Source organism: Wyeomyia smithii, chromosome 2 (assembly GCF_029784165.1).
Source record: "Wyeomyia smithii strain HCP4-BCI-WySm-NY-G18 chromosome 2, ASM2978416v1, whole genome shotgun sequence".
Lineage (NCBI taxonomy): Eukaryota > Metazoa > Arthropoda > Insecta > Diptera > Culicidae > Wyeomyia > Wyeomyia smithii.
Genome location: NC_073695.1, coordinates 56,662,652 through 56,676,532, shown reverse-complemented (window position 1 = coordinate 56,676,532; position 13,881 = coordinate 56,662,652). Strand labels below are relative to the sequence as shown.

General features: G+C 37.8%; 1 protein-coding gene and 1 long non-coding RNA gene across 6 annotated transcripts in view; both read left to right on the top strand.

The window, feature by feature from the left end:
- LOC129723132 (sodium channel protein 60E) overlaps positions 1-13,881 on the top strand; it is a 380,238-nt gene that overhangs the window by 158,287 nt on the left and 208,070 nt on the right. The window lies entirely within an intron of this gene.
- Positions 1,193-2,475, top strand: LOC129723180 (uncharacterized). Its single transcript, XR_008727728.1, has 3 exons — positions 1,193-1,360; positions 1,626-2,147; positions 2,241-2,475. It is a non-coding gene; the product is annotated as an uncharacterized LOC129723180 (long non-coding RNA).

Below are 13,881 nucleotides of genomic sequence, written 5' to 3'. Positions count from 1 at the left end.
TCAAGCCAGTACTTTTATGGCCTAATTTTTGGAAAGAGCGTATCAAGTTTGGTACACACTTTCAAAAATTTATTTAAAATGTAGATAAACTTAACACGTACTGCTGGGCTGAATGAATTGAGCCAGTTAAGTTTTGTTTTTTGTTTTACAATCTAGGACAGGATATGGAGCGCAAAATAAGACTAAGTTACTTTCATAGTGGCATCGCTAAGTGATTGGTTGATTAAGCGCGGTATGCAGTTGATAAGATTTTTTTTTCCTAAATCAAATTCATGTGAATTCAGGCACTGAATCAGGCAATGAAATTTCCTCTCATGGGCAGTACGCAGCTAAAAAGAAATCAGGAACCGAGGGAGAAAACAAAATTCACTTGGTGTGAACACTGCTGTGAAGCGAAATGTCACTTGTTATTGTGCGGAATATTGAACACTGACATTTTTCAGGTACTGAAAGAGTCAGACAGCTAGTTAGTCGACTCACACCAGATCGTCACGTTTTGGTAAACAAGTGTGTTCAAGTGTTTTACGTTAAAAAAAGAGCAAAAATCATTATACTTACTATGCCATTACAAGATGCAAGTTATTTTCCAAAAATAAACTGCGTAGTTATTGTAGTTTCCAATGGCAGAACAATATTTCAAACCTGTTTAGAGTTGGTATCACAATTGATTAGAGAGTAGGATTCCGTTTAAAAATTTTGATTCATTTACTGGAACGTGTAAACAAGCTCCCTGCATTATCATCAGCGTCAACACTCTTTGTTTATAGAATCTTGGAAAAAAAAATCATTTTTAAATATTGTAGAGGTCAACGTTTATTACGCGAATATTGTTAGATTTTTTTCCAAGCTATGTAAGTAGTTGATTGTTTCGTTTTGCATAACTGATTCGCATTGACGACGAACGCTGCGCCTTTTTAAGATGCCTCTTCTACGCCACTGAGGTAGAGTAAAATTGAAAGTATTTAAACACTCCTCGTAAATCTGAAGTTTCAAAGTAATTGGTTCAGTTTTTTGTTGTCGCCGCTCGATTCTATTTTTCTCCTCACAGTTTTATCGAGGCTGATTATTTTCAATTAACTAAGGATAGCTCATCGTTAGCGTGTATTATATAACCTTCGGCATTTTGGAATGTTATTCTTGACTTTCTTGATATGGATAATTTTTTTGACAGTGCACATATAACTTTCGGTCCTGATCTACCGTCCATTTCTCTTCCGTGGTTTAATGCAGTAAGAATTGTTAAAAGTATAAAATCAAAAAGGGTTTTTCTTATAAAAATGTGTCCGAGAAATCCGAACGTCTTTCTGTCAAACGAGTGAAACTGGCAGCAAATATTGCGAATCTGGCATTTATGGAAACGGTATGTATGTTAATAAAATATAAATTATTTCTCGAAATACAAAAACCATGTGACAAAATGGCGGACTAAACAGCTCACAAATCAGATAAATAGGACTTCTTCACAAAAGAGGCTAGAAGTTCGCTTAAAAAATGTGTTTCTTGAGTAAGGCTAAGCCCAATCAAAAGTTGTATTTTGAAGCGAAATTTAAGTCTCAATTCTATGAATTCATTCTCAATTTTATGTCGTGCTTATTACTAGTTCTTTAATGCTAGTTTTTTAACAGGATTCTGAAAAATCAGGAATCATTCCGGAAGTGGTGGATCCGGGAGAGAGTTGCTCACGAGCAACGCTTTCAATCAATCTCAATCAATATCTGAAAGTTCAGCAATTGAAACAACCAATGATTTGGAGGCACCTGTAGCCGTTGCGTCTGTTATAAGATATCATAAGACGCCGCAACCGGAAACAAGTTCTATTGAGCAGGATCTAAACGATGCAGCTACGATTATAAAAAAAGCTGGAAGACAAACACCACTGTAACAAAAGACCACGGGAGCTACGTTCACTGAACTTCCCGGATACCCGAAGAAAGACTGGCTTATCAAAATTTCACAATCCAGCAAAGATAGCGATTACATGTTTGTGAAGGAACTGTTAATTGAATTATTTCCGGAAGGAACTGGCGATGCAACTGTGACTGGAAAGTCATCTAACAACCCGGGCGGAGTTAAAGGACTATCAGCGAAACCTGTAGACATTCCGGACAGAACACAGCTTGATCCATCAAAAGTGGGATATATTAAAGGTAATTTGAAGCTCTTATTTATTATATATATGAAATATAAATATTTTCCTTATATTTTTCTTTCGGTTTTCTACATCGCCTTTATGAAAGAAGGCTCATAATGCAGGACTCCCCAGGAACAGCTTACGAGAAGGCCGCCAAGATAGCGTCTTTGATCACACGCGTCACTTCGAACAATCCAGGAATTAAACAAAAGTAAATTGGTATTTAATTTTTATCAATATATTTTGGAAGAGAAAACCGGTGATCCACTAATTGTTCAAGGATATAAAAATATGTAAACTCATATTTTATTCTTATCAGCTTCTTTGGAAAGAGAGAAAAATGATTGACCTGTAAGTAAACGAATAATTTATTGTTTTAACTATTATTGTTTATATATTATTGTTTTAATAAAGCATAAAAACTAAATGCAGTGACTTTTTTTAGTAAAACATAAGAAATCCAAAAAGCTGGGTATGATATTATTCAGGTCTTAATTTGAATATCATGCATAGGTTTTCGTGAGATCTTAAGCTGATAACTCATTCAAATATTCGTTTGCTATTGCATATCTGCAAGCTACCTTCAGCAGTTATTGATTATTTATAACATGGTTAGTTATGCGTTTGGTACTCGATAGTTCGATAATATCTGAACCAGTTACTTTCATAAATTTTCAATGCAAGTTATTGGTTTGTTATTCAAGTATCAAGATTTGTTATTCAAATAGTCTTGGAGGAACAAAATTTTGGTATTATTTTTTGTTATTTTACCAACTAACTAAGTAAGCCTTATCAAGATCAAAATGAGGTATGGTGTTATCAAATTTCCAATATCTGAATATGGTATTACTATGGTATTCTCTCCTGCTCGGGTAGTTATGAGAAAAAATACCAAAAAATAAATCTGGGTGCTTTTATATGCATAATGTATAAAATTATTGAAATTTTTGGCTTGTTTTAAAATTGAATTTACTTAAATTTAAAAAATAACATATTTTTGAAAATTCCTCCATTTATAGAGTCAAGTATGCCCTTCAAATTGAGACCAAGAGATATTTTTTATGTTTGGCCCAAGAAGAATGACATACAAATAAAAAACGCATATTTTTGATGAAAAATATTAACAACTTCGAGTAAAATTGAGATATTTACGATGTCACATTGCAAATTGTTTCTCTTAAAAACCTCTAAGTCGTTCAAAGACAGTTTTGAGATGAATCTTGAAATAAAAAAGTTAGAGCGAAAATGTGTTTTTTTTGTCAATATAAATCGGTTGTTTTCAAAGATAGAGAATTTTTTTTTTACAAAGTTACTTAAAATTAATGGAGCTATGACATTGTAGAACAAATTTTTCTTCTATCTACAAAAATGAAAAAGTTAGATACTTTTTTGCATTGAAAATGTTTGTCACCCTAATTTTTGATAATTTTTCAATAAGCGCTTTATCCTATGTAACAACTTTGTAGAAGAAAGTTTTTCTCTAAAATGTTGCTATAGAGCTCTAGACCCAAATTTCCCCCTAAATTTGGTTTCTGGACCATTGTGCATTGTCTGCACTTCGCTTCATCTAACAAACTCGTAACTTTTTCTGAAACATCACGAATCAGCTTAAACATCGTTGAGCTTTCTTTGTATTCAAGAACTTTTAAATGTCATCACCACTTAAAACACTAAAGTGCTTTTAATGCTAGTGCATTGGGCGGATGTTGATAGGAATATTTGCGCTCTCATAAACATACCAAAAAAAAAGGAAAACGGAAAAGGAAATCCATTTGAAGCTCACTCTAGCAAACATCAAACGATGATGGGATGTGGAGGGTGCGATTTTTTGTCCTGCGATAAAAAAAACACATCTTCTACGCTACTAATCCCCGGAACACCTTTCATTGACGATGGTTGGTAGTATTGTGCAGTGGAAGGAAATGTTTCCAACAACAAGGTTCTGCATTTGGCCGCCATCTCGCAGCATCTGGATGCTGGATTTGAAAGTGCAATGAATACATCATTAGCGTAGGATGTAAGCTCTTAAGGGCCTATATTATTGCACTTCAGAAAAATTTTCATATGAAAGAAACCGGCAGCAAGAGAAAAACGTAAGTAGAAGAAATGTGAAAGCATTTTTAGCTAACGGCTAGTAAACTAGCAGGCTTGAGATTTACAAAGTGGCACTTCACGTCGGGCCCAGAACAGTACGTACGTTGTTCGCAATGAATTCCTAAGCCAAAATAATTATCGCATTTCTTGCTCAGACCGGAGCGACATTAGTTTTGTAATAGTTCCATGGGAAAATTTCAATTGCTACTGAAATTGTGAAATGATGTTCTTATTCAAAATTTATATGAATACAACGTATGCGTTAAATACATGTGCAGACACTTGACGTCATCTGTTGGAGGGCCGTCGACTAAAAAGCTAGAGTTGCAGGAAAAGAACCTTGACCTTTGCCAACGCTTCCAGTGCAATCACAGTGCCAACTCGTAGAGAATAAAATTTTCTTTTAAAGCTGAGCCACTTCTGGCAATATGTACACGTATTTTTTTCTGTGCTACTGGCCAGCGAAAATGGTGTGTGAAATCAGCCATAAAACGGAACAGGAAAAGAGAACTTTACGATTTTGTCGTGCAGCTGACATTTGCACTACACTGAGAGACACATTGGGATGCTGTTTTGCTAGCCTTCTGCCGCTGACGCTTGAACTACGTAATCAACTTTATAAAAAAAAAAAGGTCAGCCCGTTGTGGATGTGGATGTTCACAGTCCCAACGAGAGAATTGAATGTTGTTTGCTTCTTTTTCTTTTTATTGTAAATGACATTTTTCAGCAAGAGCATCTAGCTACTTTGTATGAATTGACTGTCACGAGCAGGATACATTCTACTTAAAAATCAACGATTTAGGAGGAAAATAATTTTTATTCGTTGTTGATTCTGTACATTCGGTGTTCAAGGAGATGATTTTTTATGTTGCTATATGACACAAAACGTAGATTTTGATATTTTGCGGTCAACTATTACTGTACATGACAATTGCGGGGCTAGCGCTATGATCTTACTGGCACTAACAGGCTCTCCCTATGCCGGGGTTCGAGCATATGATGACTTGTTTGTTAAATTACACTATTTTAAATGTGGAGACTTTCGGTTTCTGACAAGCCAAAAAAACTATGCCGGACTGACCTGAAGTCCTTCGCTCGTAGTTTCCGATCCAATGTTCCACTTCTACGTTTGGTTTGTTCAGCGCGATCCACCGTTAAAGTGTCCCGGTAACGTTTAAGCACAGTATTTACAGTCGATTTTGTTATTTTGAGAGTCTTGGTGATCATTCTTGCTGACCATGTTGGGGTTTTCCATCTTAGATAACTTTTCAACGCGTGTACCAATCCTCACGAAATTTTCACAAATACTCCAGATCAAAACGCTGTCATTAGTTTCTCAGTACGACAACTAGAGGCGCTGCGGTAAATAAAAGGAAACGGCCAAGTACTAAGTGGAACAAACCTTAAGTAATTGAAAGTGAGCAAATTATAGAAACTGCAGTTTTCATTACTTTGGTTCAATTCTACAAAAATAACCGGTTTCTGGTATAGGATCAGGAAGTTGGAAGTGAATTTTATAAGACCCTTATGCAATTAGTAGCTCGGAAGGTAATGAACAACTTTCCTTATTACATCAATGTGTTTAATAGACAAAATTATGCAGTTTTGACTTTTGTCCCTTGTTACCATACATTCAAAGCACTGTGCGGCGTACGACTCAATTAAACGAAATATGTTATGCTAACTTAAGCTTGAAAATAGTTTTACGACGAAACTGATTAGGCCGAATGACGGTAGAAAAATTGAGATAATATGTACAAATATCGGGTGAAACATCAGTTACTCTTGTGACGTCGGATGTACTGAAGCAGGTAGATCGTAGATGTGCTCGACGTGTTGCAGCTGCCAGTGTGGCCTTCTACGGCTACTGGCTACTGTGTAACCAATTGTAGTCCCATAGTTGACACTTTACGGATATGAATCGTGGACACTGAATGTGCTCGAATTTTTCGAGTGTATAATGATGCGTTTAATCCTTGATGGTAAATTGAAAGATAGGCATTCAAGTATTGATGAGCATAGAAATAGACCTGTTGCTAATAGAAATGAAATAGCAACTTTTTACGATTGAATTTAATCCGTTATCGGTCATCAGTAATCACGCACAAAAGCTACCAGACGAAAAAGATCTCATATATACTTTTTGTCAAAAATAAACAGTCGTAACAATTCGAAAATCTGATGACAATATAGTTACCACTATCGGATAAGGGGTTAAATGCGTAGTTTGAGTTTTCGTAACTTCACTAAATAAAACTAATAGTTTATAATTCTAATAAATAACCGAGAGTATCCATTCCGTGAAAAAAAAACAGTTGTTTGGAGTGACAAAAATGGATCCCTAAAGGACTATTCAGAGTTTAAAATGGATCTCACGCAATAAAAATAATAGAGATATTCTACAGCATTCCGTACCTCATGATGGATGTAGTTAGTACACAGTATTAACCTACTTGTGGTCCGTAAATTTCCTCCCACGCTCGCACGTTACATTCCTTCAACGAGCACGAAATGACTTTCCCGCAAAATGGCGAGCAATATCATTCCCCACCTGATGCTCATTTTTTCGCGAAGGACCCTCCAATTTTTCACGATGTTTCCCTGCCGAATGAGCGCACGGCAAAGTTGTCTTCCGGGCATTCATATCCTCTTCAGCTGTATCAGACTGCACTTCCCGATGGCTTGATTATACTCCAGATGTGCTTTGTTTGCATTGTGTTGCTTATTTTTCCTTCGCTAAATGGAGGCGATTTGAAATGCAACAAAACAACAATGGGAAGTACTCCTCAAACCTGTTTTTATTTACAGGTAGCAACATTGTAAAGTGGCATCAAGCACGATTCGGTTGGATTACTGTAACGGAAAGTCGACAGAAGAACAACGGATTATTTTCCCATTATCCCAATTTTCGAACCGAAATGCGACCCTGCCCTTGTGCTATCGTCCTCCCGGTTTGCAATCAGTGTAATTTGTTGAGAGATTCTCGATGTTGATGCTAAAAAACATTTCGTTCTACTGGCAAACTCTCGGTACGGTGTAAAATTGTGGCACAGCCAAGGCAAACCAAGCAGTCTCGGATGAAAAACTGAAATTTATTATTAAAATCTCATCTATATTCTGTAGGTGTGTATACACATTGTAGGTGACGGATAGCGAGCCATACAGACCGTGAAGGGATGATGTCCAAACGGTGCAACTTGTTGACTGAGCTGACGCCACTATCTCTGAGGCCCAGAGTGGTGCAGCGTGGCATCGCGGAGGAAGATATTGCACCAAAAAGCTGAAGTGTTTGCTTATCCTCATATACCCTTGTGCACCTTCTACCACACGAAAAAAAAAATGGATTTTTTTATCAAACTTCGGCTAGCCAGTATTCTGGATCTGGACGTCGGGCGTTGAATGAGTTTTTGCATTCCATGATTCCTATTTGTTTTTCTCTCCTTTCTGTTGTTGATCGTCCAGCTTGAAGTAAAACCTGCTGGAAATGATGACTTCAAGCGTTTCGAGCGAGACGATGATATGCTATGGCAGCCATCGGCTATTACATTCAGAGATAATTTGAAACGTCATTAAAACTTTTATACTTGCAGCATCACTCAACAAACAAATTGAAAGATATTGTTACTTTGCGAGAATGGTTTCTGAGCTTTAAAGCTGCTGGAATCATACCAATGAGCAATCCACGCACAAGGTTTTGTTTGTCCAAAGTGATACCACGTTACAATTAACTTTTAATTATTTGGTCTCCCATTTTCCGGTAGATATCATTGAAATTACAATTTGTTAGGTAAAACTTTTACTAAACAGTAACTTTTCATGTGCTAAATTCTCAAAAGATTCCAAAAATAGATGATTCTTAAATCATTTCCCAGATGTATTCGGAAGCGTATCAATTGTACAACTTTCCAATTCAAAGACTATAAAGAGCTGCCATAGCCAGTGATGAAGGCAGGCAAGCCGTCAAGGGATTTCAACAGTAATATGGGCATACAGACGGCTGGCTGCTTAACGCTTTTCATCCTGTCGCTGTCAGCTTGAAACATTGATATTGGATTGGCAATCCGCGAGCCGCATGCTGCCGATGCAAAGGGAGAAAATGGCAAAACATACGTGAGAATCAGAGCTAAAAATCCTCCACGCTCTTGTTCTTCCGAATGGTAATGGCTGTACAGGGGCCCAAAATAGAACTTAGTAAACCCGCCCGGTATTATTACCTTCAATAACAACGGCAGACAACCATGATAGAATCCCATCCCTCAATTTTGCTTATTCGATTTGTGCTTTTTATGACTTTGAAGTCACGTCTACGGTTTAGATGAGCAAAAATAAAATTCGATACAACGGCACTTGAATATTTTCGTTGAAAACTAAATAAATAAACACTGCTTTTTGTTTCAAATAAACACGAAAATGATTGATGCAGCAAACGTTCGAGCAATCAAAAACAGACAGAAAACCATTTTTTGTCAGCCTCAACAAGAAGTTCCGTTCACACCACATGACCTTGCTATACTTTCTCTGGTTCGACTTCGCAAATGAGCCGGCTGTTATAGAAGTTTAGGCGTTCCGGAATAATGCTAATTATATCGTCATTTTTCTCACCGTAACCCTTTAACGCTGGGTACATTTTGCAGGGGATGGTGAAATAGCGAGTGGCGTTGAATTTATTATTGATTACAATACGATTGTGCAGCTGAAAAAGATTGCCACCGCCAGTTTTTTTTGTCTACGTCTAAGACTTTGAAATATTTACAATCTAATATTGCCACAGCCCTTAATCCCAGTTTCATATTTTGCATATGCAATAAATTACCAACGGCATCGAAAAAAATCTCATTCCAACTCCACATTATTTGCGAGTACTTGATTTGCAGAACCAGAATCGAATACCAGAGATGGGCTTCTGCTGCTAATTTCCAAGGGAATGGAAGCAGCAAACGTGAGACGTGTCTCTGGTGCTAATAAGCCATTTAGTCAAGAAGGGAAATATGTACGTGGAGGCACGCCTTCCTCGTTTATCCTCGCTATTACGGGCGTGATGAAGAAAAACGTGCAGATATGGAAGACGTCACGTCAATTGAGCAAAGGATTGCCGTTGGAATTGAAGTCGGGCCTAGGCTTAGTTTGCCCCAGTGGATGTGGTTTCCTCTTGATTATGAAAATGTGGCATCATTTTTCCCAGAACTTTTTTTTCTCAAAAGAAGCATTGATTATGATATAGGAGAATGGTATGGGTCGTGCAGCTTTATAAACGTCCTCCTTCGTCTTAATATAAGCACTGCTCAATGGTTTAATATATCATGACTAGGGTAAAGGAGGTATTTTGGCCCACCCGTGCACATTTTACGCATTTTATCTGATAAATTCAATGAATATTAGAAAACAAGGTATGCACCATTGAAAAAGTAGGAGGGTGGTATTCAAGACACGACCGCATGACGTTGACTACCGTATTCTTAAAAAAAAAAAATATTCCATTGAAGCAAATAGTAGAGGGAATTGCAACGCTTCTTTTACAAAACTTCTGTAACAAAATTTCGAGGCTCCAAAAGGTACCAGTTTCCGATTATTCTCGTCCAGAATTCCAGCCATTTTAGTATTTTGCAGTAGCCATTTATTACTAACAGCCACCAGCATAACGGGTGAAACCGGCACGAGATGACCGGTACTATTTTGTCTTTCCTCCTTTCAGCTGCTAACACCTAGCGCTGTCGTGAAATTAACATCAACATAAACATGCATTTTTGCAAGGTTTTTTCCGCTAGCAACAGCAATTGTAAAACATAAAATTCAACTAACCGCTTCTATTATAAAACTGGGAGGCACCAAAAGGTGCCAGTTGCCGATTTCTTGTTTACTGGTTTCCGTCCAGAATTCCAGCCATTTTAGTATTTTGCAGTAGCCACCAGCATCACGGGTCAAACCGGCACGAGATGACCGGTACTATTTTGTTTTTCCTCCTTCTAGCTGCTAACACCGAGCGTCCGTATGTATCCGGTACGGTTTAATAATGAAACTGATGGGGTGAAATGTTCGAACGATACGTTTTATACCAAGGCTTCGTCAGATAAATAAAAAGAAGGTGGAGCTACATAGGTGATGGAATGGTAAGGAAAAATTTTTCTTGAAAGCTGCGCCGGCCGCTGTCGTAATATTAACACCAACACAAACATGCATTTATGCAAGGTTTTTTCCGCTTGCAGCAGCATTTGGTAAAACAGAAAATTCAATTAGCCGCTTCTGTAACAAAATTTCGAGGCACCAAAAGGGGCCAGGTGCCGAATACATTTTTGTTTTTGGTTAGTCCGTCCAGAATTTCAGCCATTTTAGTATTTTGCAGTGCCATTTATTGCTAACAGCCACCAGCATAACGAGTAAAACCGGCACGAGATGACCGGTACTCTTGTCTTTCCTCCTTTCAGCTGCTATCACCTAGCATCCGCATGTCGCTGGTGCAGTTTTGGAATCAAAATGACGGGGCGCCGGCCGCTGTCGTAAAATTAACACCAACAAACAGATGCATATTTGCAAGGTTTTATCCGCTAGCAGCAGCATTTTGTAATAAAACAGAAAATTCAATTAGCCGCTTCTGTAACAAAATTTCGAGGCACCAAAAGGGGCCAGGTGCCGAATATATCCATGTTTTTGGTCAGTCCGTCCAGAATTCTTTCAAGATAGCGTCCGTATGTAGCCGGTACGGTTTAGTAATGAAACTGATGGGGTGAAATGTTCGAACGGTACGTTTTATACCAAGGCTTCGTCAGATAAATAAAAAGAAGGTGGAGCTACATAGGTGATGGAATGGTAAGGAAAAATTTTTCTTGAAAGCTGCGCCGGCCGCTGTCGTAATATTAACACCAACACAAACATGCATTTATGCAAGGTTTTTTCCGCTTGCAGCAGCATTTGGTAAAACAGAAAATTCAATTAGCCGCTTCTGTAACAAAATTTCGAGGCACCAAAAGAGGCCAGGTGCCGAATTCATTTTTGTTTTTGGTTTGTCCGTCCAGAATTTCAGCCATTTTAGTATTTTGCAGTGCCATTTATTGCTAACAGCCACCAGCATAACGAGTAAAACCGGCACGAGATGACCGGTACTCTTGTCTTTCCTCCTTTCAGCTGCTATCACCTAGCATCCGCATGTCGCTGGTGCAGTTTTGGAATCAAAATGATGGGGCGCCGGCCGCTGTCGTACAATTAACACCAACAAAAAGATGCATATTTGCAAGGTTTTTTCCGCTAGCAGCAGCATAAACATCGGAAACAGAAAGTGACCACAACAATAACAACAAAGTCAGATCGATTGTATCCGTTAGTGTCGACTGTGCTTGGGAAGAGAGGTAGTGATTGGCTGCGCGGTATGATTTAGACAATCGATAATGAATACCAATTTTTCAATAGTGTATCTCAAAAAATAATTTGTTTTTGTTACATAAATTTAACCGTAAAAGAATTTCTGATCGATTGATGCCAAAACCTCGAAAACCTGATTATAGATGACTGCAAAATAAGCGCTCAAAACCTGACCACTTTTCCCTGGTTTTCTCTGGTTGAATTACTAGATTTTCAAATTCAGGGGCCTAACTTCGATATAGACGTTAGTCAACGTCAATAAAATACCTAAGAAGCTACTACACTATAGTTTTCGGCAAAGTACTGACTCTAGGTAGCAATATTTTGAATTTAGTTCACGAATATTCAAAATCATGTCTGAGCCTACCCAAAGTCAAGAGAAAGTGGAAATATTCAACTCAACTTCTGAAAGCTTTTGTAACAAATATCTTTTCGAAATAATTCTTAAAATACTATAGAAACAGTTTTTATACTCTAACCAATGGAAAAAAGTTAAAATAGTAGTTTAGGACATAGCGGAAACATGTTTGTCTCTGTCTAAAGCGAACACATTTTGGTTATGCCCAGTTTTGACAGCACTTTGGTTACCATTCAATCACTGCACACTGAACGCAGAAGCAGCAATTTATAGGTAATTATTTCTTCATTTATTACATTTAACGATATGAAACTGGCTGCAAATGCTTGCAAAACTGCTAGAAGCCCGATCTTTTCGTTTCCAGGTATCTAAAATTGCAAAAACTTCACGGCAGAAGGATGTTTTTGTCAAATCCACTATTTCTACTCTAAAAAGATCGTTGATAATCTAAATTATGATTAGTAAAATATATATCAACAGACGGCTATAAATATAGAGGTGGGCTAAAATACAGACTTTGTGGCCCAAAATATGTTGATTTTTGATATTTGTTGCCGGTAACCGCAAATTAGTCCCGTCTGTAAAAATGTGAAATTAAGAAAACAACGTCGAAAGATATTTCATTCACGTTCAGTTATCACCTATTAAGGATGTATTATTTTGATTCATGCTATAATATAGTTTGCATTCTAGCTTGCACAAATTATGTTGTATAAAACACTGAAATTATTGATTTCATGATAAAAGCTATGGATGGGACTGACTTGCCATCACCGAAGAGAAAAGTAACCGCATATCAGTCACCAGGCTTGTCATTCTCCTTAGTATGTGGAAAGAGCGGAGAAAAAATTTACCGCGTACTTCCTTTTCAGTATGTGCCTGCGTGTAGCAAATGCTTTCACCACACTGCATCTTTCTCCACTCCAAAGTGTCTCAACCAACTTACAGTAAGACAAACACAATTTCAGCTCATCCCACATCTGATAGAGACAAGAGGAGTGAATCACTCCACAGAGAAAACACAGAAGCACACCGCAGAGTCCACTGGCGTGTAGTCTGGAAAGTGAAAAAAACCTGCCGGGCAAAAGTGTAGTCCTCGTGTAGCTACACCACGAAAACGAATTCGACCAGAGTAAACTCGACCGGCACGAGCAACGCAGTCTATTTTTTTTTCTCCCAATCTCTTTTCATCTTCTGCCACGCTCAAAAAACAAACTGTAAAACGCACCGCAGATAGCCCTGCTGTGTGATTATTGTGCGTGATGTCCAAACGGGTGAGAAAGTACACCATAGTTCGGTGTCTCGCAAGAGAGAGAATTCAGATTTCACCGCGGTACTTTCACTAAGCTCACCAGATAAAAATCGTCTGTCGTTCTCTTCTAGCATGTGCGTTGATATGCTCTTCAGTGTGAGAGCAGTTGTTTTCGCAGTGCAAGATGTTCTCCTGCACTCTAGAGGTTTTTTGAGGATAAAAGACAAGCATGTTAGTTACATTGCGATGGTGATGCTATAGCACGTGTTGAAGTGTTGTTATTCATTACCTGGATTCTGATGGAAGTTTTTTCCGATACTAGATTTTCCGGATAGATTCGCGAAGAAGCGAACCGAGAAACAAATCTAAAAAGAGGACTCTGCGAAGAGAACGCGCAAGTTACATGCCATAAAGGCAAACGAATGTAATGAATGTCGACTAGAGTGCGTGAACAAGATTAGGAAGGTTGACAGGAAATCTGTTTTAATAAGGTGGCATCTTATGAAAGGCTTCTTAGTATCAATCGAAAATAATATTGATACTGCTCAAAACTGTTTTTAAAAATTTTACAAAACTCAGAATAAAAAGTAAAAAGTGGACTTGATTTTGTATTAGCAGGATATTGCTGCACATAAATTCATCACCAATATAAACCAAAAAATAATCCCAATAATTGAACTTGTTTTCATATAA